This window comes from Danio rerio, chromosome 2, assembly GCF_052040795.2.
Source record: "Danio rerio strain M-AB ecotype USA chromosome 2, GRCz13ab, whole genome shotgun sequence".
NCBI lineage: Eukaryota > Metazoa > Chordata > Actinopteri > Cypriniformes > Danionidae > Danio > Danio rerio.
The window spans coordinates 48,725,658-48,752,937 of record NC_141022.1 but is presented as its reverse complement, the minus strand read 5'-3'; the positions used below and the strand labels follow the sequence as shown (position 1 = coordinate 48,752,937).

Here is a 27,280-nt window from a genome sequence, read left to right as displayed (position 1 = left end):
CCCACCTCTCAGCTTCCCCCATGGGCTTCACAGTTCCCCCAGTAAACAACACACACACACACGATGCAGCAATAATGCAGAGGTCATCGCATTATCAGAGAAATGATATTGATTTCCCAGCATCAGAGCGATTGATGAATGTCATGATGATGTGTTCAGAAATCAGTAGATCTCATGGTGGATTGAAGGTTTGAGTAATCCTATTTTTAAAGTTGTGGTCACTATTTGGTAAGATGACTAGTGATGAGGGGTAACTTAACCCATGTCCTAATTAGGACAGTAAAGTGGGTCTGTGATCTGCTGTAAATATCCAGCACAAGCTTTCAGATGGAGCAGCGTTTACTGCACAAGAGTCATAGTTCACTGACAACATGATTTATTCCATCTGATTCTGAAATCAAAGATAATCAATCAACGCTTTTTGCATCGATTCTCAATGATTTATGGCTCTGTGTTGATGCTACATCTGAAAGAACATGAAACTATTCAACCTAGGCTCATTTTGTAGCGATGGAGACACTGGGAGCAGACTTGCAGATCCAAATGCAGGTTTTAATAGGAAGGTCAGTAAAGCAATGGTAAATACAGGGGCAAACAGGTGTATACAGGAAATCCAGAGTCGTAGTCATTAATACAGGCAGATGATCAAAAGACAGGCGGTAGACAGGGATGAACAAACTTACAAGTGAGGATCAAAACACAGGAAGACAAACCAGGAAACCGCTTTGTAATGTTCATGCTAAGTACAGCTTGTAGTGTTTGTTTTAAACACAAAATGCAGACTTATGTACCAGCGAGCACATATTTCTTGGTTCTCAAAAATGTATCCCTGGGCACATTTTCTCAATTAACCTGTGTTGGGTAAACAATTCCCTTTTTAAGAATCCAGCAAGTGACTTTGTCTCCTGACTCCTTATTCCCTTTGGGTGGGTTTTGATTTCACATTGGGCTGGACTTTTTTTTTTTTTTTTTTTGGACCTGACAACCATAATTTTATATTTTTTAAATACGAAACAAAATGCTTTCTGGGTTACAAAAGGCCTTGTGTAGGCCCTACAATAATGTAAATAAGAAACAAATAACTAACAGAGAAACAGATATATAAATTTGACCAATTTTTATTTAAACTTAAAATGACAATATTTTTATTTAAAATAGAGAAATAATGTATTAAGTCATTTGCATTTTGTTCAGTAATATTTATTCAAATATTTCCCAAATGATGATTAACAAAGTGAGGAATTTTTCACAGTATTTCCTATAATAACTGTTCTTCTGGAGAAAGTTTTGTTTGTTTTATTTTGTCATTCCTTCATTTTCTGCTGCTTTTCCGGGGCTGGGTCGCGGGGGCAGCAGTCTTAGGAGAGAACCCCAGACTTCCCTCTCCCCAGACACTTCCTCCAGCTCTTCCGGGGGGATCCCGAGGGGTTCCCAGGCCAACCATGAGACATAGTCCCTCCAGCGTTTCCTGGGTCTTCCATAAGGCCTCCTCTCTGTGGGACATGCTTGGAACACCTCCCTAGGTAGGCGTCCAGAAGGCATCCGAAACAGATGCCCGAGCCACCTCAGCGGACTTCTCTCGATGTGGAGGAGCAGCGGCTCTACTTCGAGCTTCTCCCGGGTATCAGAGCTCCTCACCCTACCCATAAGAGTGCGTCCTGCCACCCTGCGAAGGAAACTAATTTCGGCTGCTTGTATCCGAGATCTTGTCCTTTCGGTCATGACCCAAAGCTCATGACCATAGGTGAGAGTAGGACTGTAGATTGACCGGTAAATCGAAAGCCTTGGCTTTCAGCTCAGCTCCTTCACAACGGACCGGTACTGCCGCTGCACCAATCCGCCTGTCAATCTCACGTTCCATCCTTCCCTCACTCGTGAACAAAACTCCGAGATACCTAAACTCCTCCACCTGGGGTAAGAACTTTCCTCCAACCTGGAGATGGCAAACCACCTTTTTTCTATGGAGTACCATGGCTTTAGACTTGGAGGTGCTGATTCTCATCCCAGCCGAGTCACACTCTGCAGCAAACCACTCCAGTGCATGCTGAAGGTTCATGTTCGAAGAAGCCAACAGAAGAACAAACCATCATTATACAAAGACTTGCCTAATTACCCTAACGTAATTAAGCCTTTAAATTGCACATAAAGCTGAATACTAATATCATAAAAAAATATCTAGTCAAATATTAATTATTGTCATCATGGCAAAGATAAAAGAAATCAGTTATTAGACATGATTTAGTAAAGCTATTATGTTTAGAAATCTATATTATATGTTGGACAAAGTATTAGAGCTTGTATCTTAACAAGAGTCAGAGAGCCAGGATTCTGGCATTGCTGCACTGACCACCTGTCATTAAGGATTGGATTTGAATTGCATTATGCCTTTTAGTTTAAAAAAAAAAAAAGTTCCCTGCAATCGACTACATCTTAGAGCGCCTGATGAAAAATGTTTCAATCTGCGACTCTTTATATCTTGTGTGGGTCACATCTGGAAGGCTGTTTCTCTGGAAATCTGCCAGGAAGGCTTGGGGGAAAAAGAAGAAAAATTACACTAAAACAATACTCCAAATCTCATTTAAATCAGATGAAATAATCCGTTCTCTGAATCTCTACATGGTATCTAAACCTTAAAGCACAACATTACTACATACTACCACACTGATATAGTTGTGTTTAATCTTATAAGAACAGAAATGAAACTCTAAAGCTTTCAAGCCACATCTACTTGTAATAATGCTTTTTGGCTTTTTTTTTGGTAACTTTTGATGACATGGAAACTTCAAAGGAGACATTCTGTTTTTGTGACTTTTGACCTGAGCGTCATGTCCCATAGCTCTGTAGAAAAAAGCACAGAGAGCCAAAGGCCATGTGATCTAGAGACCTCAAGCATGCTGTGATTCACATTCCTTGTTATTCATACATGGCTGTACTGTCTAAACCTGTTCTGTAAACTATCATAACACAGATATCGAGTAAGCCACTGACCTCTGTCAAGATATTAGTCAGAATTTTCAACCAATCATTTTGAGCAACGTTTTCCAAAGCATGATATTATTAAATTTTCCTTCCTTTAGTCCCCTTATTTATCAGTGGAATAAACCGCCAACTTATCCAGCATATGTTTTACACAAAGGATGCCCTTCCTGGAACCCAGTCCTGGAGAACATCCATACACACTCTTTCACACACATACACTACAGCCAATTTAGTTTATTCAGTTTACCTATAGAGCATGTCTTTGGACAGTGGGGGAAACCGGAGCACAAGGAGGAAACCATGTGAATATGAGTTGAACATGCAAACTCCACAAGTAAATGCCAACTAATCAAGCTGGGACTTGAACTAGCGACCTTCTTGTTGTGAGGCGACAGTGCTAACCACTGAGCACCGTGACGTTGCATGATATTATAGTTAGCTAAAACTAAAAATGGAATAATTGGAATAAATAAATGAGTGTAAATAAGTGTTCAGATGCAAAAACCACTAAGTACCGTCTGAAATTTTCTGAAATTTAGGCTCCTATGTGTAAGTTAAGTAATTTTATGCCAATTAATATGTTATTTTGTTGCCTTTAATATTAAATAAGTGAACATAGATATAGATACATATATAAAATTTTCAATAAAATTTCAGATGGCACTTCAAATATTAAATGAAATAAAATATACAACATGATTTTTATGTAGTTTGACTTCAGTTTAAATAAATAAACTTAAAATAATAAAATAATTATAGACATTTTTCTAAATGACTAAGTCTATAAAATGAAAATGGAAAATGAAAACAGAAAAAAGCAGATAAATAAAAATCTATTAAAGTGCAATAATATATCTCAATGTCAGAATATTAGAATAACACTGATGCAAAACAATGATTTTATATTAATAAATTCTTTTGAAACCCAAATCTCTTCATAACAGCACAATTAGCACATTCAACACATTTTTGATTGTTGCATGAGAAATGTAAAAAAATAATAATAAAATAAATAAATAAATATATTTAAAAAATGATAACTATCATGCAATTTTACCATGATTTACAGACAGCGGTGGATTTATTGATTTGAGGGCCCTGAGCAATTTCAGCCATGGGGCTCAGCAGTCCTAATATGCATTCTTTGTATTTTTATGTATTTAATTTTAATTTAACTGTTATTTTTTAGCTTGCTGTCTTTTATCACTCTTCATTTGCATCTTAATACAGTCTCTACATGTTAAATAATTAGTTTTCTTAAAATTAATTCACTAAAAAATACATATTTTTAATATATTTAACTAAAAATAACAAAAAAATTAAAAATGCATTTTAAAACTAAATTTTTTTATCTGATTTTGCTGCTGGACTGATCCATGATTATGAGTAGGAGAGACACATTTGCACAGAAATAATAACGTGTAACTTTATTGAATGGACTTGATCGTAAAAATCTAGGAAAAGTCTGTAAAATAAGAGTGTTTTTCTGTAAACATTTTAAGGAAAATATCTGTAGATTTATTATTTTTTGCACTTTATTTCAACAAAAATTTTTTACCGTAATTTTATGGTTTTTGTTTGGCCAGTCATTTGACCTTTTTTTTTTTACGATTGTTTTTTCTACAGTGTACATTTGCAATAGTTCTGATTTAAAAAGTTATTCTACATTAGTTAATATTATTCAAAGTAATGTTTTTTATTTATTTTGGAATATTATGAAATAAAATAAGTAATAACCCATGGCAACTTTAATGTAAAATAGTTTGCAATATTTATCTTAAACCCATAGCTCTCAATGATATTTGATTTTTAGCCCTTCATTTGAAAGTTTGGGCATCTTTGGTCTTGTCCAACAAAGGCCAAGTCCTTACCTTATAGATTTGCCTATCATTAACTGCATTGAAACCATATAATCAATGCAAAGCTGAAATCAATGGCTTTTTTCTGATTCTACACAGATATATAATATCATTGAAGGTTTGAGAACAGCACAGACTTTTCACCTTTCTTGTCGTCAAAACTAGTTAGTAACACATCCAATCAACATGACTCCACTCAATCCTGATTGGCTAACACCCTGTCAATCAAACCCAAACCCTGCTTAAAGCTGCTTTCCAATTGTCTGCTTCTCGCTGACCTTGTGACCTTTAAGATTAAATGAAATCCAGCAGCTTGTACCTCTCAGCTCAGTACCAGGAATAAAAAAAATCAATGTTAGAAATTCTTTTAATGCTCTTATGACACATACAAGTCCTAAAAATTACAACCGCAGCTCTAAAACTGACAAATGTATAAGCGAAAGAGGGAGAATTTGCTACGGTGTCCACAATAAACAATTCATGAAACCCGCGTGTCCATCTGGAGTGAGAAATAGTGGCAGACTAGTATAAGATGCAGCCAAATAAGCGCTTGTGCTACAGACGATGACTGTTTTGATATATATCCAATATTAATAAATGAACTTTGCAGACATGCATCAAAGCCAATTGCTAAAAATGAGTTTGCTGTACTTAATATGTGCGTTTGAGACCAGGGCAGAGCTACGAGCAACAATACTGCCATTTATTTTTTAAAACAGGCTTAAATTATGCAGCAACAACATGGCATTAGCCTGAGCGTGATCGTCATTATAATGCCTGTTGGCAGCATCCTTAATCATGAGATGTTGACTCGGACGAGAGTGAAAGAGATGGAGAAGGAGGATGATGCACGGAGAGATGCGTCAGTGATGTTGGATGTGTGTCTGCAGTAAGAGAATATGCTTGGCTGAGCATGTAGGCCAAGCCGACAACAATGCAGAATAACCCCCACAGCAGACCTCCAGCCATCCAACTGCCTGCATCTTGTCCACACGTCGTGCCGCGCTTTCACATCAGTGTGACAGGCCCGCAGCCCCGGAGAATATCGCAGAGCTCGCTGCCTAATTCTGCTATCAGCACCTATCCCGAGCATCATTGACTTTAAGAAATGGCCTGCGAGGCTTCAATGGGAATACATTACAAGGAAAACAGCGTTTGTTAAAAATGTGGCACTTTAAATGTGTATTTTAAATTGTGTGTATTTGTGTGAACAGTAAAGAACATCATTTATACATTTTTAGATCACTGATTTGTTTTATTTCATGTAAAAGAGCAGTTTTTAAGGTTATTTCATCTTTCTACATGCACTCAAAAAAGGCTTGTTCAAACTACTTATTTAAAATGAACCGAATCAACACAATTCTTGAGTTTATTTGGGGACAGTTTAATTGTTTTACGGTATGTTAAGTCCACTTAAATTTGTAAAAACAAGCAAGTTAACTTAATCAATTTGTGTTTAGACAACATGAAGGAGTCACAGTGTGTGATTCAGATGCTGTAAAAAAGCACAGTTCCTTCATGCTGTCCAAACACAAATCCATAGGTGGCTTTAAAGGCCACCTATGGTTAAACATCTACTTTTTAAGCTGTTTGAACAGACATTTGTGTAGGTATAGTGTATAGACCGTCATATTGGGGTGATATAAACACACCCAGTCATTTTTTCTTTCAATTTAACAACATAAAAATGGTGGACCAATTGGAGCGGTTTTGAAAATCGACCACAACTTTACGTAGAAGTGTGGTCCCCCCGCCCACCAATATTGAATGACAGGCGCGTCACCATATTCTCAGTTGTTGTTTCACGTCCGCCATTTTCAGGGTGTGAGTCAAAGCGATGTCACTAAAGGAACACCCGTGCTCTATTTTGAGATGCAAGGCTCATTGGGCTCAACGCAAGATCAATATTCTCCACATTATCGCTCTAATTGGAATTATTGTTTGTACCTTCAGGTAAGTTTGCAAACAAGTGTACTTTTAATTGCTTCTACCTTAAACTTCAGCTGTTTGCATTTCTGCATTGCATACGGTCACAGAAGGTCACTCTGATCTTAACTAGGTGCAGCTGGAAAGTGAGAGCGCGTTGCCTTAAGTGCGTGTCCCTCCATTGGAAATAAAATCACAAACTTGCCTGCATTTAAGAATTGTAAACATAGGTTTCTATCAGGGTACACACAACGGCGCTTCAAGTCGGTGGCTGTCCGCAGTGCCCAGCCACGATTCGGGACACTTCATATTTCTGCCGCGCCACAGAGCTCCATCTGAAAAGTTTCATTTTAAATAACATGTGAATGTGCGTGTCTGGTGTGCCGTGTTGTAGCTCTGAGTGGCGCATCCTTGCCTCAGTCAAAGTTAATTCAGTGTGCGTGGTTATTAGTCTCGGTGTACAAGCTTGGAACTTTAAACTAGCACACAGTTGGCTGTAAAACTATACAAAGACACAAATGATTGTGTACTCTCTGCTTGGTTTGTGTCCGAGTCATACATGTATGGATAAATGGTGATCCTCATGTTGCTTCTCTCTGTCTGTCTGTCTGTTGCCAAAACAAAGAGCAGGGGAGCTCTTGGCTCCGCCCCCTTGTTACATTGTACGGGAAGTACAAAAACTAATTTACATGTAAAGCAACACACTCCTAAAACAGCGAGCTGTGTACACGCCCCCAAAATGACACTTTTAACACATTATAATAAAAAAAGTTGTGTTTTGAACTGAACCTAAACTGGCACACTCAGAAGAACCATAATATTAATATTAAATCATAAAAAAGGGGTAAACTATGTTCCCTATGAGATAACTTTAGCGTTTTTACAAATGTAGATGGATTGAATGTAAAACAATTACGTTGTCCCCAAAAAAACCTGCCGAACACTGTAAAAAAAGGAAGGGCTCCACACAATTCATTCCTGTTGTCCCAACACAAATCGATTAAGTTAACTTAACACTTATAACAAATTTATATGGATTGAACATAAAAAAATTAAGTTGTTTCAATGAAATCTCAAGAATTGTGTTGATTCAGCTTATTTTAAAATAGGTGGTTTGGACAAGCAAAAAAATATATCGCCAGCTCACCACAGAAGAACGAACTCGGGAGATCGCAAGGACAGAGAACGCGTCCTGTGAGAAATGACATGCTGCGTTCTTCCTGATGGTCACATGACCTTCACACGCTTTTAACAGAAACTTATTTAAACATTACAGCATTCATACAACGATTTATTGTTTATCCCCTTTTCACAATACATACTATGCAAAAAGACCCTACAAGTATACTTTGCACAATACAAATAAAACCGATTTTAATACAAATTTCAGCAAATAAACATTGTTAATTTGTTTATACCTTTATAAATATTTTCATGGTAATGTTTACGTTCACTGTTTCATTTAGGGAAACTTCTGAGATAAATAAGATATAAATCTGAACTTTAATAATAAATCTATATAAGATGTTGTGCTTCCCACCTCCGTTACTCAGCCGCAACAATTTCTGGGACTTCTCGAGCGAGTTTGGTGCTCAAGTCTGCATCAGTGCATCCTCTATATCAAAAACACATCCGGGAAGTTTTTCCAAGTTTTTCCTCCGTTCTTGAGTTTTGGAATTGAACTTTGGCAGTTGATGATGATGTTACATGAGAACACAAGATTGCTGAAGAACGCATGTTGAGAAACAGCTTTAGTCACGGCATCAAGTTTTTGGGTCCTCTTGAAATATTTCCGTTCCATTGTTTTTGTGTTATGAGAAAATGCAGCACATTTTTGTAAAACGTTTGCAATGTGAGAAAATGCTGCACATTTTATTAATATGCATGCATTGTGAGGATTTGTGGACTGAAACAGATGAAGATCTTTTCCTAATTTGCTGGTGTTTTTGTAATTGCAAGTGTTTTCTTAAATTGCAGCACATTAAGCTTTCTCTCTCACCTTAAATGTGTCTTCTGTCATTTTTCTTTGAATAAACAAAACAATGCATCAAAAAGAAGAAGCTTGAACTGGATTTGCTACTGAATATTGATGCTGGTAAATATTAGCTCGATAAACTAAACACTAGAAAAAACTACGTGACTTTTAAGAACAATACACTACAAGACGTTAATGTTTTTCTGAAAACAACAAATGACACACAAACAAGAGTGTCATTGCTAGGAAAATGAAAGATATGAAATATGTCTGATATCCTTTGCATGGATTCAGTGTGCAGATTAAAAAAAAATCCATGCTCATTCCATCCTCTTCCTCCATGTTAAATCTGTCAACACTGATCAAAATCTGCAAACTGGCTCTGCCATCAACCAAACTAGTGTTCAGGGTACACTAAAACAATCCTCACTAAATATAGACGACTTTTTATGCGGACATTTTTTGGTCATTCATTTACACGACAATGGCGTTTTGGATCCTGCAAACATGAGGGACTGCAAGACTAAAACAACCACACCACTACACTCATTACAACTAGTCTATTATTAATCAGAAAAGTTCATTAGGAGACAAAAATCATTATTATGCTGCATTAACAACGCAGATCTTGATAGTGAAATTCGATTTTGTGAAAGTATCCGATTTTTTGACGACCCCCTTAAATCATCTTTTAAAAATGACTCATATCCAATGTCTTACGCTGCACACAAAAAGATGCAATGACCTGGAAAAAAAGAGAGTGGGTGTTGACTGACGGCTGTGATAATAAAAGAGCGCTCTTTTCACCATTCCTGTACTTGTTCTGTTTGCACCTTTTTTCTTTTTGACAATTTGTTTTTCTAAAGTTTATGACAGTAAAGTTCTCATTTGTCCATCTTCAATTAATTTAGGCTTTTGTGTTTAATCTAGGTCCACGGTGTGGTTTATCTCAATCTGAAAACGTACTCCCATATATATTTCTGGAGAGCGCCAAATACGTCACTGGAGCTACGTTTTTTTTGCAGATTTTATTTTCGCGAATCCACCAGAGACAGTTGTGTGCGCTTTTTGAGATCTTGATTTTCTCTTCGTGAGTGCCATTCGCGTTTGCTGTTCTCACATAAACCAACCAGAGGCTGCTGTCGACTGACTCTTTGACTGATAGAATGACTGACTGACCAATCGACTGACCCACCCTCCTCCTTCCCTAAACCCAACCAAAAGTGTTTTCAAAAGTAGTGATTTACCCGCACAACATTTCCCTAAATCCAAAAAAGAAAGGCCCTCACCTGATTGTAACCACATTTTCAGATTTTTTTTTTGTTTTACCTGATTTCTGGAATCATTATTCACAGGACTCGAACTCCATCATCATGGTCAACTATTCTCTGCATTTTAAGTCCACCAACATACATGGTGAGCTAACTGGACAAACTGGTAACAGCAGGAAAGCTATCCATGCAAAGGTAAGTGGTCAGCTAGTAAGCGAGAAAAGGAACAGCATCATACTGTCCCATAGCATTCGTTTTAAAGCAGAGGTGCAGCCATTCGTTCCTCTTGCTACATAATTCACGATCTCCAGAAATGTATATAGGGCTACTTTTCAGAATGAGCTTGTGTTGTGATTTATGCATGTGAATTATGCAATAGTTTTATATTGGTTTATATTATTTATACAGCGAATGCTGCGCTCACAATCCTTGAGTTTTCTTGTCTTCGTATATGATATTTAAGGCAAAAAGGAAACAAATCTGTACAATATTTAAACAATAAAACATTAAAATTCAGTCACCTAAAGATAATTAAAAATTAATTGTATTATTGGCATTTTAAAAAATTAAGTAAAATTACTTAAACGTATCGAAAAGAAATGATAAAGCACACATGTTTTTTTTGCAATTAAAAGATTATGTAATCGTTAGCATAGTACTAAAACAGTAAAAGTCAATGGGAAGTCCCTACAATGACAGAAGAATCAGCATGTGCCAGTGTGTCAGATGAGGTTTATGATTCTGTCACTCATGTCACCCGGCCAGTTGGGCTGCAGGGTGTCAGAACACACAAACAAATATTCAAATCCACCTGAGTCCTCACTTCATCTGCATATTTAGAGAAATACACACAAATAAACATTCACACACCACTACAACAAAGGTTTGGGGTCTATAAGCTTTTGGATGGCTGCATTTATGTGATGTAAAACAACAAGTGCAATTTATGAAAAAAGTCAAAACAGTTGTTGAATCATTTTTAGAAAGTTATCTATTCCTGTGATTTATAAAAGAAACCAAAGACAGAAAGAAAGAGAAAAAAAGACAAAAGAAAGAAAGAAAAAATTAAGAAAAAATAAAGAAAGAGAAAAAAAGACAAAAGAAAGAAAGAAAAAATTAAGAAAAAATAAAGAAAGAGAAAAAAGGCAAAAGAAAGAAAGAAAGAAAGAAAGAAAGAAAGAAAGAAAGAAAAAATAAAGAAAGAGAAAAAAAGACAAAAGAAAGAAAGAAAGACAAAAGAAAGAAAGAAAGAAAGAAAGAAAGAAAGAAAGAAAGAAAGAAAGAAAGAAAAAATAAAGAAAGAGAAAAAAATACAAAAGAAAGAAAGAAAGAAAGAAAAAATAAAGAAAGAGAAAAAAAGACGAAAGAAAGAAAAAATAAAGAAAAAATAAAGAAAGAGAGAAAAAAGACAAAAGAAAGAAAGAAAGAAAGAAAGAAAGAAAGAAAGAAAGGAAAAATAAAGAAAGAGAAAAAAAGACAAAAGAAAGAAAGAAAGAAAGAAAGAAAAAATAAAGAAAGAGAAAAAAAGACAAAAGAAAGAAAGAAAGACAAAAGAAAGAAAAAAAGACAAAAGAAAGAAAGAAAAAATTAAGAAAAAATAAAGAAAGAGAAAAAAAGACAAAAGAAAGAAAGAAAAAATTAAGAAAAAATAAAGAAAGAGAAAAAAGGCAAAAGAAAGAAAGAAAGAAAGAAAGAAAGAAAGAAAAAATAAAGAAAGAGAAAAAAAGACAAAAGAAAGAAAGAAAGACAAAAGAAAGAAAGAAAGAAAGAAAGAAAGAAAGAAAGAAAGAAAGAAAGAAAGAAAAAATAAAGAAAGAGAAAAAAATACAAAAGAAAGAAAGAAAGAAAGAAAAAATAAAGAAAGAGAAAAAAAGACGAAAGAAAGAAAAAATAAAGAAAAAATAAAGAAAGAGAGAAAAAAGACAAAAGAAAGAAAGAAAGAAAGAAAGAAAGAAAGAAAGAAAGAAAGGAAAAATAAAGAAAGAGAAAAAAAGACAAAAGAAAGAAAGAAAGAAAGAAAGAAAAAATAAAGAAAGAGAAAAAAAGACAAAAGAAAGAAGGAAAGACAAAAGAAAGAAAGAAAGAAAGAAAGAAAGAAAGAAAGAAAGAAAAAATAAAGAAAGAGAAAAAAATACAAAAGAAAGAAAGAAAGAAAGAAAGAAAGAAAGAAAGAAAGAAAGAAAGAAAGAAAAAATAAAGAAACAGAAAAAAAGACGAAAGAAAGAAAAAATAAAGAAAAAATAAAGAAAGAGAGAAAAAAGACAAAAGAAAGAAAGAAAGAAAGAAAGAAAGAAAGAAAGAAAGGAAAAATAAAGAAAGAGAAAAAAGACAAAAGAAAGAAAGAAAGAAAGAAAGAAAGAAAGAAAGAAAGAAAGAAAGAAAGAAAAAAAATAAAGAAAGAGAAAAAAAGATAAAAGAAAGAAAGAAAGAAAAAATAAAGAAAGAGAAAATAAAGAAAGAGAAAAAAAGACAAAAGAAAGAAAGAAAGAAAGAAAGAAAGAAAGAAAGAAAGAAAGAAAGAAAGAAGTCAAATTTCCCATCGCTGGATCAGAACTAGTTTTCTGTAACCTAAAGGGCCAGTTCACCCAAAATTGAAATTCTTTCATCATTTACTCTCCATTTATTTGTTCCAAACCTTTATGGATTTTTCTTTCTATTTTTGTAGTGTTTTTTGTAGTGTTTACAAAAAACACTGCAATGGAAGTCAATGGTTACAGATTTCCAACCTTCCTCAAAATGTCTTCTTTTGTGTTCAGAAGAAAGAAACTCAGAGACAGGTAAAGGGTGAGTAAAAGCTAATATAATTTTCATTTTGGGGTAAACTGTCCCTTTATGCTAATGTTATAAAACACAAAGTGAATAATAAAAAAAAATAAAATAAAAATAAATATATATATATATATATATATATATATATATATATATATATATATATATATAGAAAGAAATATATAATTTATTATTATATATAATAGATAATAATAATAAATCTGCATTAAGTTTTCATTTAAAATGTTGGTATTGGCTGAAATTTATCATCACAGTCTGTAAAAAAATCCTGATTCTTCAATCTCTTTTGTTTATCATCAGAGGGGATTTCTGTAACTCTCGTTATCGGCAGCTGACATGAGCAATGTGTTATTGGCTAAAACAGTGTGCGCCTAGTTAGGGCCCTCTCCCCTCATTAAGACCTAATCACTCCAATTAGCAAACATCTGCCCTCACTCAAGGCATGTCAGCAATCAGGCAGCCTTTCTGAGATGCGGCAACCCCACAGTCAGTCACACAGAGAGGGCCAAAGCTGCCGATACTGCTTCTTTTATACAGGTTTTCATTTATAAACCACATACACACATAAAATAGATGTTCTACACCGCTTTGTTTAGAATCATGTGCTGATTTTATGTGTTATTCACTACAGACATGCATTTGGAAATCTGCACTCAGTGCTGCTAAATCCCTGGCCTTGGTAGGTTGCCATTGTAATCAAGTGTAGCAGATCGGATTTTCACACGTGATGACAGTGACAAAAGGTGGAACAATCATTCTGATCATATGCGAATGGTGTTTTGGTATCAACATCAGTTATAGAATTAAGTGTCATCCCAATTAAGTGATGCACAAAGAATTTATCCAACAGAAGATTTCCCCAACAATCTGCTTGTTAGAATATTTTGTAGATATTACAGAAAACACAACTATTCAGCTTTTACTTTAAAAATCACCTCATCATTTACTCTTTTTTTCATGAGGTTTTAAATCTGAATTGTTGAACACAAAAGAAGATATTTTTAAGAATGCTCTTCATGCCATTAATACAGCAATTAACTGGTATTTTTGTAATTACCTCATCGTTTACTCTCCCTCATGTGGTTTTAAACCTATTTCAACTGTTAAACGCAAAAGAAGATATTTTGAAGAATGCTCTTCATGCCATTAATACAACAATTCACTGTTATTTTTGTAATTACCTCATCTTTACTCTCCCTCATGTGGTTTTAAACCTATTTCAACTGTAAACGCAAAAGAAGACATTTTGAAGAATGTTATTCATGCTATTAATACAACAATTCACTGTTATTTTTAATTACCTCATCATTTACTCGCCGTCACATGGTTTTAAACCTATCTGAGTTTTTAAACACAAAAGAAGATATTTTAAAGAATGTTATTCATTCAATTAATACAACAATTAATTCATTCATTTATTTGCTTTTTGGCTTATTCCCTTTATTAATCAGGGGTCGCCACAGCAGAATGAACTGCCAACTTATCCAACCTTTTTTATGCAGCGGATGCCCTTCCAACCGCCACCCAACACTGGGAAACACCCATATACACTCTATCACACAAACCCCAAGACAAATTTAGAACATGCAAACTCCACACAAAATGCCTACTGACCCAGCTGGAGCTCGAAACAGCGATCTTCTTGCTGTGAGGTGATCGTTCTACCCACTGCAACAACGTCATGTCTACAACAACAATTCACAGTTTTTTTAAATTACCTCATCATTTTCTCTCCCTCATGTGGTTTTAAACCTATTTCAACTGCAAATGCAAAAGAAGATATTTTGAAGAATGCTTTTCATCCTATTAATACAGCAATTCACTGTTGTTTTTTAATTACCTCATCATTTACTCTCCATCACATGGTTTTAAACCTATCTGAGTTGTTAAACGCAAAAGAAGATATTTTGAAGAATGCTATTCATGCTATTAAAACAACTATTGAGCATTTCATTATTAAAAAGAGACTGTTCGTCCAAAACTTTACCTCATCATTTCCTCTTCTATTTGCGTTTCTTCAAAAGAAGATATTTAGAAGAATGCTGGGTGCTAGCTCACACTGACGGCCATAGTATTTTTTTTCTATTTTATAAAATTTTCTATTTTTTCTATTTTTTTTTACTTTTTTTTCAAAATATCTTCCCTTGTGTTGGACAGAAAAAAGAAACTAGGTTTTCAACAAGTGAAGGTGTCACAATCAGCAGCAATCTAATCAGAACTCACAGAACTCATAGAACTACAAATCTGCTGGTATATGGACCACAAGATCCGGTCATGCAACACACACACACCTGCTCCAAGTCTGAATTGATTAGACTCAGACAGCTGAAGCTGCTCATGGACTGATTACTGGACTATTTATACAGCACACAAACCAACTTTCTTGCCGTGTTTTTGACCCTTGCTTTGTTTTGTTTGTTTATTTCTGTCTCCTGCCTGCCTTTTGACCATCTGCCTGTTTATTCGACTATGACTCTGCATTTGACTACATACATCTGTTTGCTCCTGATTGTGACCGTTGCTTGCCTGACCATCTCTGTTAATAAAATCTGCATTTGGATCTGCACCCTGTTGTCAGTGACCCGCTTCACATTACAGAAGGTTGATGACAGAATTATTTTAGTAGATCCATCCCATTAAAGAGGACATTTGTGGTTTCTTTTTGGGACATTGCACATTTTTCTCACATCATTCACAATTCACGATGTGGTCTCTACGCTGTGGTGTCAGGCAGATAACTGTGAAAATGTCCTGCCTAAATTTAGCAATAAATTCTAGCACTGAATATCATCCTGACGAAATGTTTTTTACCCACATGTAAACGTCTATGTCAAATCACCATGGAGACGACAGGAACCAGCCTGCGCCGCACAAACCTGCAACACTTTCATTACGGATTATCCTTTAGCAGGGGCGAATTTATCAACCCTGCAAATAACTACTGAGCACATGAATGTGTGTGTGTGTGTGAAGAGGAGAGAGATTAATTTTCTTTCACAGTGTCTACCGCATCCTTATAAATTGTGGTTTCGACAGACAACATAATAGACAGAAATGTGTGCTGTTTTATGCAGAACTCTGTGAGTCAGAATGTGAGATGGGCTATAATATGAATGAATTTTGTGTCATTGTCAAAGTTCAGATTCAGATAAAATGTGATGATGAAAGAGGGGAAAAGAAGTATTGCACACGCCATGCTTTTTCCTGGAAATAATATTATTAAGGAGCCGTTGACATGGAATTGAACAAGATTTTGGTAAAAACCCAAACTATACAAACAAACAAAAAATCTGAAAAATGTGTTGTGTGTAATGAGACAAGGAGAAAGAACTGAACTACTGAAACATATTTAATACTTTAAACAAAGGCCTTTATGGTGATGCATGCAATGCTTAGGTGTGATTTTATTCCACAGACTTCAACAGTGTGTCAAAATCTTGATGGTTTTGTGGATTTCGTCTATCCAAATTGATCTTTAATTAGTATTTTCTATTGGGTTCAACTTAGGTGTTTGGGTGGACCATTCTACAGCTTGATTTTCTTTCTCTGAAAGCATTTGAGAGTTTCCTTGGCTGTGTTTTGGATTACTGTCTTGCTAAAATGTCAACTCTGGTATCTGGATGGTAGATGTTGGACTGAAGCAGCTGATATTAATTTACACTGAGGAAGGGCAGAGGGTTGCTGAAGAACTACTGAGAGATTTTAGCTGCTGTCTGGGCTTTTACTGCCTTTTTACACCTCCGTTCTACGTGTGTTTAATACATTTCCCTGCGTTATTTAATTTTGTTCCGCATAACAATTCATACATGAATTTTTTTTGGCTTAGTCCCTTTATTAATCAGGGGTCGCCAAAGCGGAATGAGCTACCAAGTTTTACACTATGTTTTACACATCTGATGCCCTTCCATCTGCAACCCATCACTGGGAAACATCCATGCACTCTCATTCACACACATACACTACGACCATTTTAGTTTATTCAATTCACCAAAGCCACATGTCTTTAGACTTGGGGGAAACCGGAGCCCCTCGTGGAAACTCCACACAGAAATACCAACTTACCCAGCTGAGGCTCGAACCAGCAACCTTCTTGCTGTGAGGGGATTGTGCTACTCACTACACCACCGTAACGCCCAGCATTACTTAATTTGTAAACTTTTTAGATTTGTTTTCTTTGCATATATATGAATTTCATTGGTTGTTACCAACATTCGGGAGAGGGTGCTCGCTGCAGAGCCATTTGAGGAGAGCTGAGCTCCAGCGAGGGGGAGCATGAGCTGTCGCTCCTCCTCCTGTAAGCTGTTTTAATGCGCACACCAACCCCACCCCTAACCCTACCCCCAGTGACATCACTCGTAGAAGAAGTGCAAAAAAGGTGGAGCTCAAGCTTAAGCTCCCCCTCGCTGGAGCTCAGCTCTCCTCAAATGGCTCTGCAGCGAGCACCACTTGACATTCGGCGGAAATTCAAGTTCAAGGAAATTCAAGGCACCTTTAGAAATTTGTTTGCTGAGAAAAATGGTGACGTGTTCAAAATTAATTTCCCCCACTGTAAATATAGTATATATATTTAACAACTGAATAGTGTTTTAGGAAAAGGGCTATATTATGCATGTCAGGCCCAGTGTCATTTTGCACACAAACACTACATGCATGTATTGAACAATTATTGCTTTGATTGTCAAGTATTTGTGCATGCCAGTTGACGGCATATATCATTTGTACTGAATTGTGCATGCATATGATGTCATCACCATTTCCACAAATCTTGTTTTTGTAGTTTACATGGAGACAATAATAGCATTGTTTGACTAAACTCTTTAAAAAAGTAATCGTAATTTCAGCTGCATAAATGAACAGCAGCCACAATGAAAGCACCATTTATTGTTTCTGAGCAGAAAATGTTATAATGTACAGAATATGCGCCTCATGAATACAATTTATTCAATCATCACAGCATGTTTTCCTTAATTTTTCAGAAATGATTCAGATACACACACTCAGAAAATATTTTTGCTGCTTGTTCAAACTACTTATTTAAAATGAGCTAAACAACACAATACTTGAGTTTTTTTTTTTGGTTAATTGTTTTATGTTCATTTGTTAATTCATTTTCCTTCAACTTAGTCCCTTTTTTATCAGAGATCGCAACAGTGGAATGAACCACCAACTATTCCAGTCTATGTTTTATGCAGTGGATGCCCTTCCAGCCACAACCCAGTCCTGGAAACACCCATACACACTCGCATTCACACACGCACTCATACACTACGGCCAACTTAGTTTACCCAATCCATCTATAGCGCATGTCTTTGGACTGTGGACACCTGGAGGAAACCCATGCAAACATGGGGAGAACATGCAAACTCCACACAGAAATGCCAACTGGCCCAGCTGGGACACAAACCAGCAACCTTCTTGCTGTGAGGCGACAATGCTAACTAATGTTTTATGTTCAATCAACTTTTATGAAAACATTAAGTTAATTTAATCTATTCGCGTTGGGATGATTTTTTACAGTGCATGTACATTCTGGACTTACATGCATGGACTTTCTGATTGCTCAACAATTAAATACTGCTTATTAGGCAATATTAAAAAAAATTGGGAAAATTCACTCAACATCATGTAATTTCAATCCTACACACAAAAAAAAAATGATTGCTGCTGTGGTTGCTGCAAGTTTACTGTGAAAAATACAGCAGGGAAGTAAAATTTTTATTTTATTTTACAGCAAATTACTTTATTTCAGCAATTTATAGTCAGACATCAATGTCTTAAAGTACTAACTAAACAACTTAGCTTAGTTATGCAGACAAAACCACAACCATAAGCAGATGTTGATGAGAAAATCAAGGTTTTCAAGGTCATTTGCGTTTGCTGGTGCATTTAGAAATCGAGAAAGATCTGTTATGTTATTTGTAAATTCGTCTTTAGTGGATGGGACGATAGTTCTACTAGGGCGATACATCTGTGCAGATCTGCTCATTTCAGGTAAACACAGCTTATATATTAAGAGGTAGTGATCTGTTATATCATCACTTTGTGGTATAATATCTACATCAATGACTTTAATTCCATGAGACAAAAGGATCCGGCAGCATAACTTTAAGCGCCAGTACTTCACAAGAGTTAGACATAAATCCCTTCCTCAGATTAACATTAGGAATATCACTAAAAATTAATGCAACTCCACCACGTGACCAGTCTGACGAGCATCATGCTTAAATAAGAATCCTGAAGGAGTTGCTTCATTTAAACTAATATACCTGTAGTCAATATAAAACATGCTGGATAAGTTGGTGGTTCATTCTGCTCTGGCGACCCCTGATAAATAAAGGGACTAAGCTGAAGGAAAATCAAATGAACTGAAAGTCTCATTTTTATGCAAACCCTTCTCTTATTCACCCTTCAACACCCCCACCTAAACAAAGCTGGACACACCCACTGTTACCACGACTGGGGTGGAGTGACAGGAGACAACAGGAGGTAAGATCCAATATGCAGTTTATTCAAAGTCAGGCAAGCAGTGGTCATCAGGTGCAGACGGGTATATAAAGGCAGTCCAGAATCATAAACGTTAAAGAGGCAAAAGGTCAAAAGGCAGGCGGCTAAACTAGGCTAGCTAACAAGGGTACTAGGCTAGGATCGAAACACAGAGAAACAAGACAGGGAAACGCGTTGTAATGTTACGCAGGGAAAACAAGACTCGGCCAACTGGAAGCGTGAATGAGTGGCTTATGAATGGATTGAAATCAGTCTGTGGACAAGGCTCAGCTGGTGATGCAATCAGGATAGATGAATGAACAGACGTGCGTGTTTGGGAGCAGTGCATGTATGAATGTGTAGTCCTGGGGAATGCGGAAGTCCTGTGAGTTTGTGTGAGAACCAGTGATCTCTGGAAAGCGATCGCTGGTTGTGTGACACCCACCTTCTAGACCTTTTTCAAACTAGAAGTGTGAAAATACTCTGCTGAGACAGGGGGGTTCCATGACCCTTTTAAGGGTCACAAAACACCAAAACACATTTTTTGAGCTGTTGACAGTCGCATATGTGTCCCACACTGCTAAAAACACTATTAGGACACCTATATTTCACTAAAAAGTGAAAATTGGTTGTTCCTGTGTTAGAGATGCGCGGTTGGCGGTTATAGCCGCGGACTCCGCGGATAAACCGCGGATCGGGCGGATGACGTTACGAAAAAATAATATTTTAATTAAATTCGGGCGGGTGGCGGGCGGTTGTACAGTTTTTATAGGCATAGCTGGCGCACCAACGAAAAAGCCTAGGACTGACTTCACAGAATGGGAGGAGGAATCGGATACACTAATTCTGGATGAAGTGTACAGAAGTATTCCTCTACAAACTTCCGTATAGACGGATCAGCAGAGGAAAATCTACTTTCCTTTTGGGAGAAATAAGGCCAGGCATTCCCATGACTACAGCACCTTTCCAAGAGAATTCTATGCATTTCAGCAACAAGTGCTGCGAGCGAGCGCTCCTTCAGTGCAGCAGGGCGCAGTGGCTATGCAGGCGCTCCCGTCTGAATCCTGACACTGTAGATGCTATTTTATTCCTGCATTGTGCCAAGAAAAAATCAAACTAGACCTAAGGTCAGGCATATTAAACCAATTAGCCTATGTTATTTAGGCTACACATATGTTCAATATAAACTTTTGAGTTCGGTCAGCTGATAATTTTACGTTCATATTGGTTTAGCCTATTCTATTCTAGACATGTTGGCCTCGCTTTTACGTTCCGAGGCTAAGGTTATTTTGCCAGAATTTCTTTGTCGCAAATTTAATGGCGTAGTATTTCGTTATGCTTCAAGTTTGAGGGGAATGGGGATGATTAAGTCCATGGGTTATTGGGGCACTTGTCATACATGCACTTTAGCCTGGTCAGGTTCGCTCAAAGAGGGATGGCATATCTATTTTTCTAATTTAATTTCTAATTGTGGGGGTGACTGAGCCTACAAGGCTTAGGTACGATATGACGTTTTTATTAAAAATTTTTCAACTGTTTGCCAAAGCATGCGACAATAGCCTATGCCTACATTAAGATATTTATGTTAATATTTTTTTACTGCCTGTTGTTTCTTTTGGCATATAAAATAGGTATTGTCTGATAGAGATATCAATAAAGGTTCATCTGTGTCGCAGAACTGTTGTTTCCGATTTCTACAAGCTCAATAACATCCACAGCAAAAAATAAAAAATAGTCGAAAAACTGTGCCCATTAATTAGATGTGCAAGGCAAGCAGGTACGTTTTTGGGGTTGCTATGGACAACTACAAATGTAAACATTATTAGGCTATAATGTAAATGACTTATTCTATCTATTTACTAAAAAATTAAGTGAAATAGGCATTTAGTAGTAGGCTAAATAGCAGCATGTTGAAATGATGTGTCAATGCGTTTTCTATTAGGCTACAATAAAAAAAGTTGTATAGTACAGTGCGTTTAATTTAGGCTATTTATTTATTTTTGTCCCTGTGCGCCGATTGGAGACGGAGTTCACTGCTGATATTCTGAGAGCTCGGGTGCTTCTCATTTCTTATTTGTGCATCCTCGTTTCCTTTCCTTGCTTTCTTTCCTCGTGTTTCCACCCCACCGGGATAACGTTACGAGGGAAGGACGGAAGGAAAAGACTGAAGGACCGAGGAATCGAATCAAGTGAAAAGACACGTCCTCGTATCTTTAGCGTCACTTCAAAGCGTCGTCAATTAATGACTTGCACGTTTGGATTAACTGCATGTCTACATTAAAGTCATTCTCTATTATATAATGATCAATAAAGAAACATTCATTTAATAAACAAAAGGAATAAGCCATTCAAATAAAGAGCCCAATCAGCAGATGGCGGGCGGGTGCGGTTTTAAAAATTGGTCAAAAATGTTAGTGCGGATGGATGGCGGACGGATGATGAATTTTGTCATGCGGTTGCGGATGAAATAATAGCCCATCCGCGCATCTCTATCCTGTGTTATTTTGAGCAAATTCGTACTTCCGGTTTAAAACAAATTTTTGAAGCTGCGTCACGGCCATGAGATCTTAGCGTGTATTCCAGTTTGTAGACTGGACATCTGTACCTGGAAGTACCTTCGTACGTCTCTGAATGTGCTGCATTAATACATGAGTAAGACTTGGTTCAAACCAATCAGCACGCTCTATTGTGTATGCAGTGCAACTTCATTAATATGCAGGCTAGCTTCGAAGACTGTTTTTATATGATACAGTGTTCAGACGGCAGAGTGACGTCACGTTATGTTCCCAAAACAAGCGGGAGAACATGAATTGTTTGGAGATACAGGTTGTCAGTGTTACTTTTATAATTTGCTGCAGTGAAGGTTTTGTTTTCATTTTCCCTCTATGAGAGCGCAGCTGGACTCACGTGTGGATTACAGTGCGCGCAACGCTCAACAGAAATACATGTCTAACAAACATTTTTTTTTACCCGAGAGCTTTTCTCATCTGGAAATTGTGAAATCCAGATTTGCTGCTCGTCTCCTTTTAATAAAGACGCCGCTCCAGTTGGTGTTGATTTTCCTGTCCACAGATTTGGTAAGCGATCAGTGGTCTTTGTTTGTTTATTCAGAGGCAAAGTTAGTTTGTATCATCAGCAGTATTCTTTCAGTGTTTAAAGACAGACCTTAGTCAAATGATTTCTAAGTTAACAAAGTTTACCGTACGGTAATATCACTGCAATATTATGAGCTGAAGGATTGGCTGTAAGTGCGGCTCTCTGAGTGTAAACGTGTAAGCACCACAATCAAACTATTTCCGTCGTGTAGGATGTTCGCTGCATTTTGTGACAGGAATAACACACACAGCTTCCTTACACTACCTAGCGAGTGCATCTAAGTTTCCGAGAAATGCGGAGGTTTTTTTTCTCTCATTTGCCGTGCGGTCTCAAATATTGCATGAAAAATTCACGCTTCCAGCAGCTCCTTGAATCAAATCTCACGAGGGGCATGAATGAAATTGCTGAACGAAAAAGCCAAACTGCAGTTAAAGTCGACCATTTATAAAAATTTGGCAAATAATTTGATTTCTGATGTCCATGTGAACACAGTCACTGTCTTTCTCCTCTGTATCTGTGCGTTTGTTTTGCCTCTGTGAAAATCAGCGCGTGCCCAAACTGGCACTCCCATTTTTATGCAAATTTTTAAGGACCTTCTCTCTTTCCCTCCTCTGACACTCCCCCTAAACAGAGCTGGACACGCCCACTTTCCTGACTTTTTTTCAAAGTATAGGTGAGAAAAAACCCTGCTGAAACAAGGTGGCTTCATGGCCCTTTAAGACACCTTACTGTTAACCAAGTTACAGATTTCTACTGTAGCATCTGTTTACAGTTGAAATCACAGACAGTGTATATGTATTTCCTTTAGAACGGAAAAGAGATACTGTGAAAAACGGACACTTTTTTTGCAAGCAATTACAACCATAAAAGTGTGACTCTTAGCTTACTTTTGTTTTCCATGGAAGAAAGCAAATCATAGGACATGGTTGGTGAGTAACCGATGAGCATTTTCATTTTTAACATGTCTATTTTTACAATCTACTTGGCCTCATATCTTTGAGGAGTGATGCTCATTGCTCATGTAAGGATGATGGCGTTCTATTCTGAGTTTTTCTTTTGTAAATAATTCACTGAAATGTGTCACAGAGCTCCTCGGTTCAGAGGAAGCAGCACCGAGGAGAATCACCGCTAGTGTTTTTCATTACTCTTTGTTGTTTTATAGATCTCGGGGAACCAATTGTCAATTAAAATGTAATCCATTCCAGATGATGGTCAAAAACTTGCCTCACCGGAACTATTGGAGGACACTTTAATGCTTCTTCTGCTGCCCTGACCAGAAGGAAGACAAATGGCTTTGTTTAAAAGTGTCCCAATAGCAATACTCTTTCTCCTCTAAGCATAGCAGATTCATTCAGATTCGTGACTAGTGGGGTAAACAGGAAGTGTACAGACAGAGAAAAAAGCAAATCAAGTAACACATGCCTTTGAGTAACACACATTGCAAAAAACAAAACTGTGTAAAGTTACATTATTAAGTATTAGGAATTACCAAAAACGAGTTTCACAGTGTTTTCACTTTTTTTCCCATAGATTTTGAGAATTTAAAAACACCTCTTTCCAATATTAAATAATTATTTTATCATTTTCATTCTTTAATTCCCTATTCCTTTCTACTGCAGAAAGCTTATTAATAGTTCTTGAAATTTATTAAGAATATAATTTATATATAATATACCAAATAATGATATAATATACCAAATAATGATATAATATATCAAATAATGATATAATATCAAATAATGATATAATATACCAAATAATGGTTCTTTTAAGAATTTTTCCACCAAAGAACAAATGATTCATACATTATTGAAAATAAAGATTTTGTTATTAGCATCCTTTACCACCCTTAATACCAATAGAAAAATGTTTTTAAAATGTCCTAAACATTAAGAAAAATTTTGGTTTTCTTAGACCTAATCCAGTTTATTTATTCATTTATTCATTTTCCTTCTGCTTAGTCCTTTTATTCATCAGGAGACGCCACAGCGGAATGATCCGCCAACTTATCCAGCAAATGTTTTACACAGCAGCTGCCCTTCCAGCTGCAATCCAGTATTGGGAAACACCCATACACGCTCATTCACACACATACTTACTTACTCCCAGGGGCATATTAAAGTTGATATTTATCTGCACCATACTGGTGTTTCGTAATGTCTATTTTTTTATGAGGTAAGTTGCTAGGCCAACTCTCAACCCTCAATCTTGAGGAACAGGACATACACACATACACTAGACAATTTAGCTTACCCAGTTCACCTACAGCAATGTTTCTCAACCATGTACATGGAAGCAAAAGTGTAGAATTAGCATGGATGGAGGGGTAGTGTACCCACCAATATCCACAGATTATTAAAATGTCCCCACCAATAATTTAATCGCCTCCAAAATAAAATAATGCTGTCGAAATTTTAAAGTCAGGCAAACTGTGCAGAACTCAGGTGAGACATGGACATATTAAGCAGCTACATTTCAAAGAAAAGTGTCAGTCACTTGAAATCAGTTTCACTACAAGTCCACCATAATAGTAATCATGGATGTGCAAATAATACAAAATTTGCTTCGATCTTGGCCTCCACAACGATTATTGTATCAAATTAGATCCCCACCAATATCAAAAGCAAATCTACACCCTTGCCTGAAAGACCTCCAGCTCAGCACATTTTAAACATTTTTTACATTTCATTCAGATCATTAGCAGAGACTGAAAAACCTGTAATGGATGTGACAGACAAGAGACATCCAAAACATGGAGTGTTGGTGGGCCTCCAGGAACGTGGTTGAGAAACATTAAAATAAAGCACATGCCTTTGGACTGTGGAGAAAACCGGAGCACCCGGAGGAAATCCACACCAACATGACGAGAGCATGCAAACTCCACACAGAAATGCCAAGTGACCCAGCTGGGACTTAAAGCAGCAACCTTCTTGCTGTGAGGCAACAGCCCAACTCACTGCGCCACCCTTAACACATTTTTTATGGTTATTGAAATTAATTAAGAATTTAAATTAAATATAATAAACCAAATAATTATATAATATGCCAAATAATGGTTCTTTTAAGAATTGTTTCACCAAAAAATAAAAACAGTTCTTCTAATGGTTTACTCTTGAAAATAAAAGCTCATTATTAGCATAACGTATCCCATTAAAAACCTTTACCACCTTTAAAATCAATATAAAAATACGATTAGAAAGTCATTAACACTAGTTATTTTGTGAAACAAAAATTGGTTCTTCTTTCACATCAGTGTTGAACACAAAATTATTTTACATGTTTTGGTTGAGTTAGTGAGGTAAACTGGAAGTATAATGGCAGAGAAAAGAGCAAATCAAGCAAAACACACCTTCAACACTGTTCAGAGATCAGTGTCACGTGAAAGAATGTTGATATGAGAAAATATACATCAATTTGTTTGTTAAATGTAATCATGATCTTTCATGTTTCATTGTTTTCATGGTTTAAATCCCTTTTCAAGCACCTCCAAGCTGGAAATTTCGACAGACAGCAGAAAATATGGGTCTTCATTTTTTTTTTTTTCCTGAAGGACCCCACCCACCCACACTAATTCACCCCCCTTCACCAAATTCTAACACACGCTGGACTCGGCGTCAAATAGCTTCACACACAACCAATCACAAGCATCAGCATTGTGTCAACCTACAGCGCAGTGGCCAATCATAGATCGCGCAGTCTGTCATGGGACTCAAAGCCCCGCCTCGTTTGTGAAACCATTGAGAGCGCGAGTGGAACTACAGCGATTCGGCGGTGACCGGCGCAGATCAGAGCAGCTGGAGGATCCGGGGAGATTTCTGAAGCCATGCAAACACTCCTTCCGTGGACTGTCTTCTTTTACCTCCTCCTAAGGTTTTAAGGAAGGTATGTAAGCCTTCACTTCACTCCCGTAACGCAAAAGTTGCAGTTATTTTTCGTGAAAGCAAGATAAAATCTGTAGGTGGCAGCTGCGCATGAAAAACGAACTGTCACCAATAACTTATTCATAAAAGTGCTTTATTTGCATGTTTATCGACCGTTTTATGTTAGGCTTTTGGAAAACATATGCATATGTTTATGTATTTGGTTTATTTATAACAATAAATGTATATGTATCAATGTTATATTTATTAATATTGTGTTAAATATAGTTTTAATAATAGTTCGTCTTATGCTGAAATATTTGTAGAGAAAGATTATTTTTAAACTCTCAGTGTCAGATATAATATTAAAAACAGTATGGGTGCTTTTTCCCAAACCTTTACTCAATTGGGTTTGACCATCCTGGTAATATTTATTGTTTCTTTTACAAGATCTTTGGGGTTCACCTTAATTTACAATAATCTCATTAGTCTACATTGTTAAAAAAAGAATACAGTTCTTGGTTTGAATTCAAATGACATATTACTATATTTTCTTTTGTGATTTAATAATTCATGCAGTTCATAGGAGAGTTAAATGTGTGTGTGGTGTGCACTGCATGTACAAGGTGTTTTAATATCTGAGATAATTCGCATCTCAAAGGTTAATACATGAATTGTAAACAAATTAAAGCAGGTTGAAAATGTACAGTTAAGCTCCTTTGTAAGATTAATGTCATATGTAAAGAGTATGTTTATTACAATTCTGCCATCAGGCTGTAACAGATACATTTTCACACATTTTATTTTTGTCTCTAGAATAAATAACTCAAAAGCATGCACAAATGTGCAGGAAACATTTGCATAGATAAAAAAACTGCTCATAAAATGGATACAAATTAAATTTGTATGTATTGTTATTGGTATCAGAGGCTTCATAAAGGATCCCAAAGATCCATTGAAACAAATAAAAGATGCCCATTGCCATTTTAGGATCCATATAGACCCTTTAATACCCACAGAACCTTTAAACTCCAGAAAGAT

At 36.4% G+C, this 27,280-nt stretch overlaps 2 protein-coding genes across 2 annotated transcripts in view; one reads left to right on the top strand and one right to left on the bottom strand.

Moving 5' to 3' along the window:
• Positions 1–27,280, bottom strand: part of klhl24a (kelch-like family member 24a) — an 802,375-nt gene that overhangs the window by 110,227 nt on the left and 664,868 nt on the right. The gene's annotated exons all lie outside the window — the stretch shown is intronic.
• The window catches only part of capn10 (calpain 10), a 100,923-nt gene continuing 99,784 nt past the window's right edge, over positions 26,142–27,280 (top strand). The window contains exon 1 of the mRNA XM_087241339.1: positions 26,142–26,261. The gene's annotated coding sequence lies outside the window, so the exon portion shown is untranslated. The remainder of the gene's footprint in view (positions 26,262–27,280) is intronic.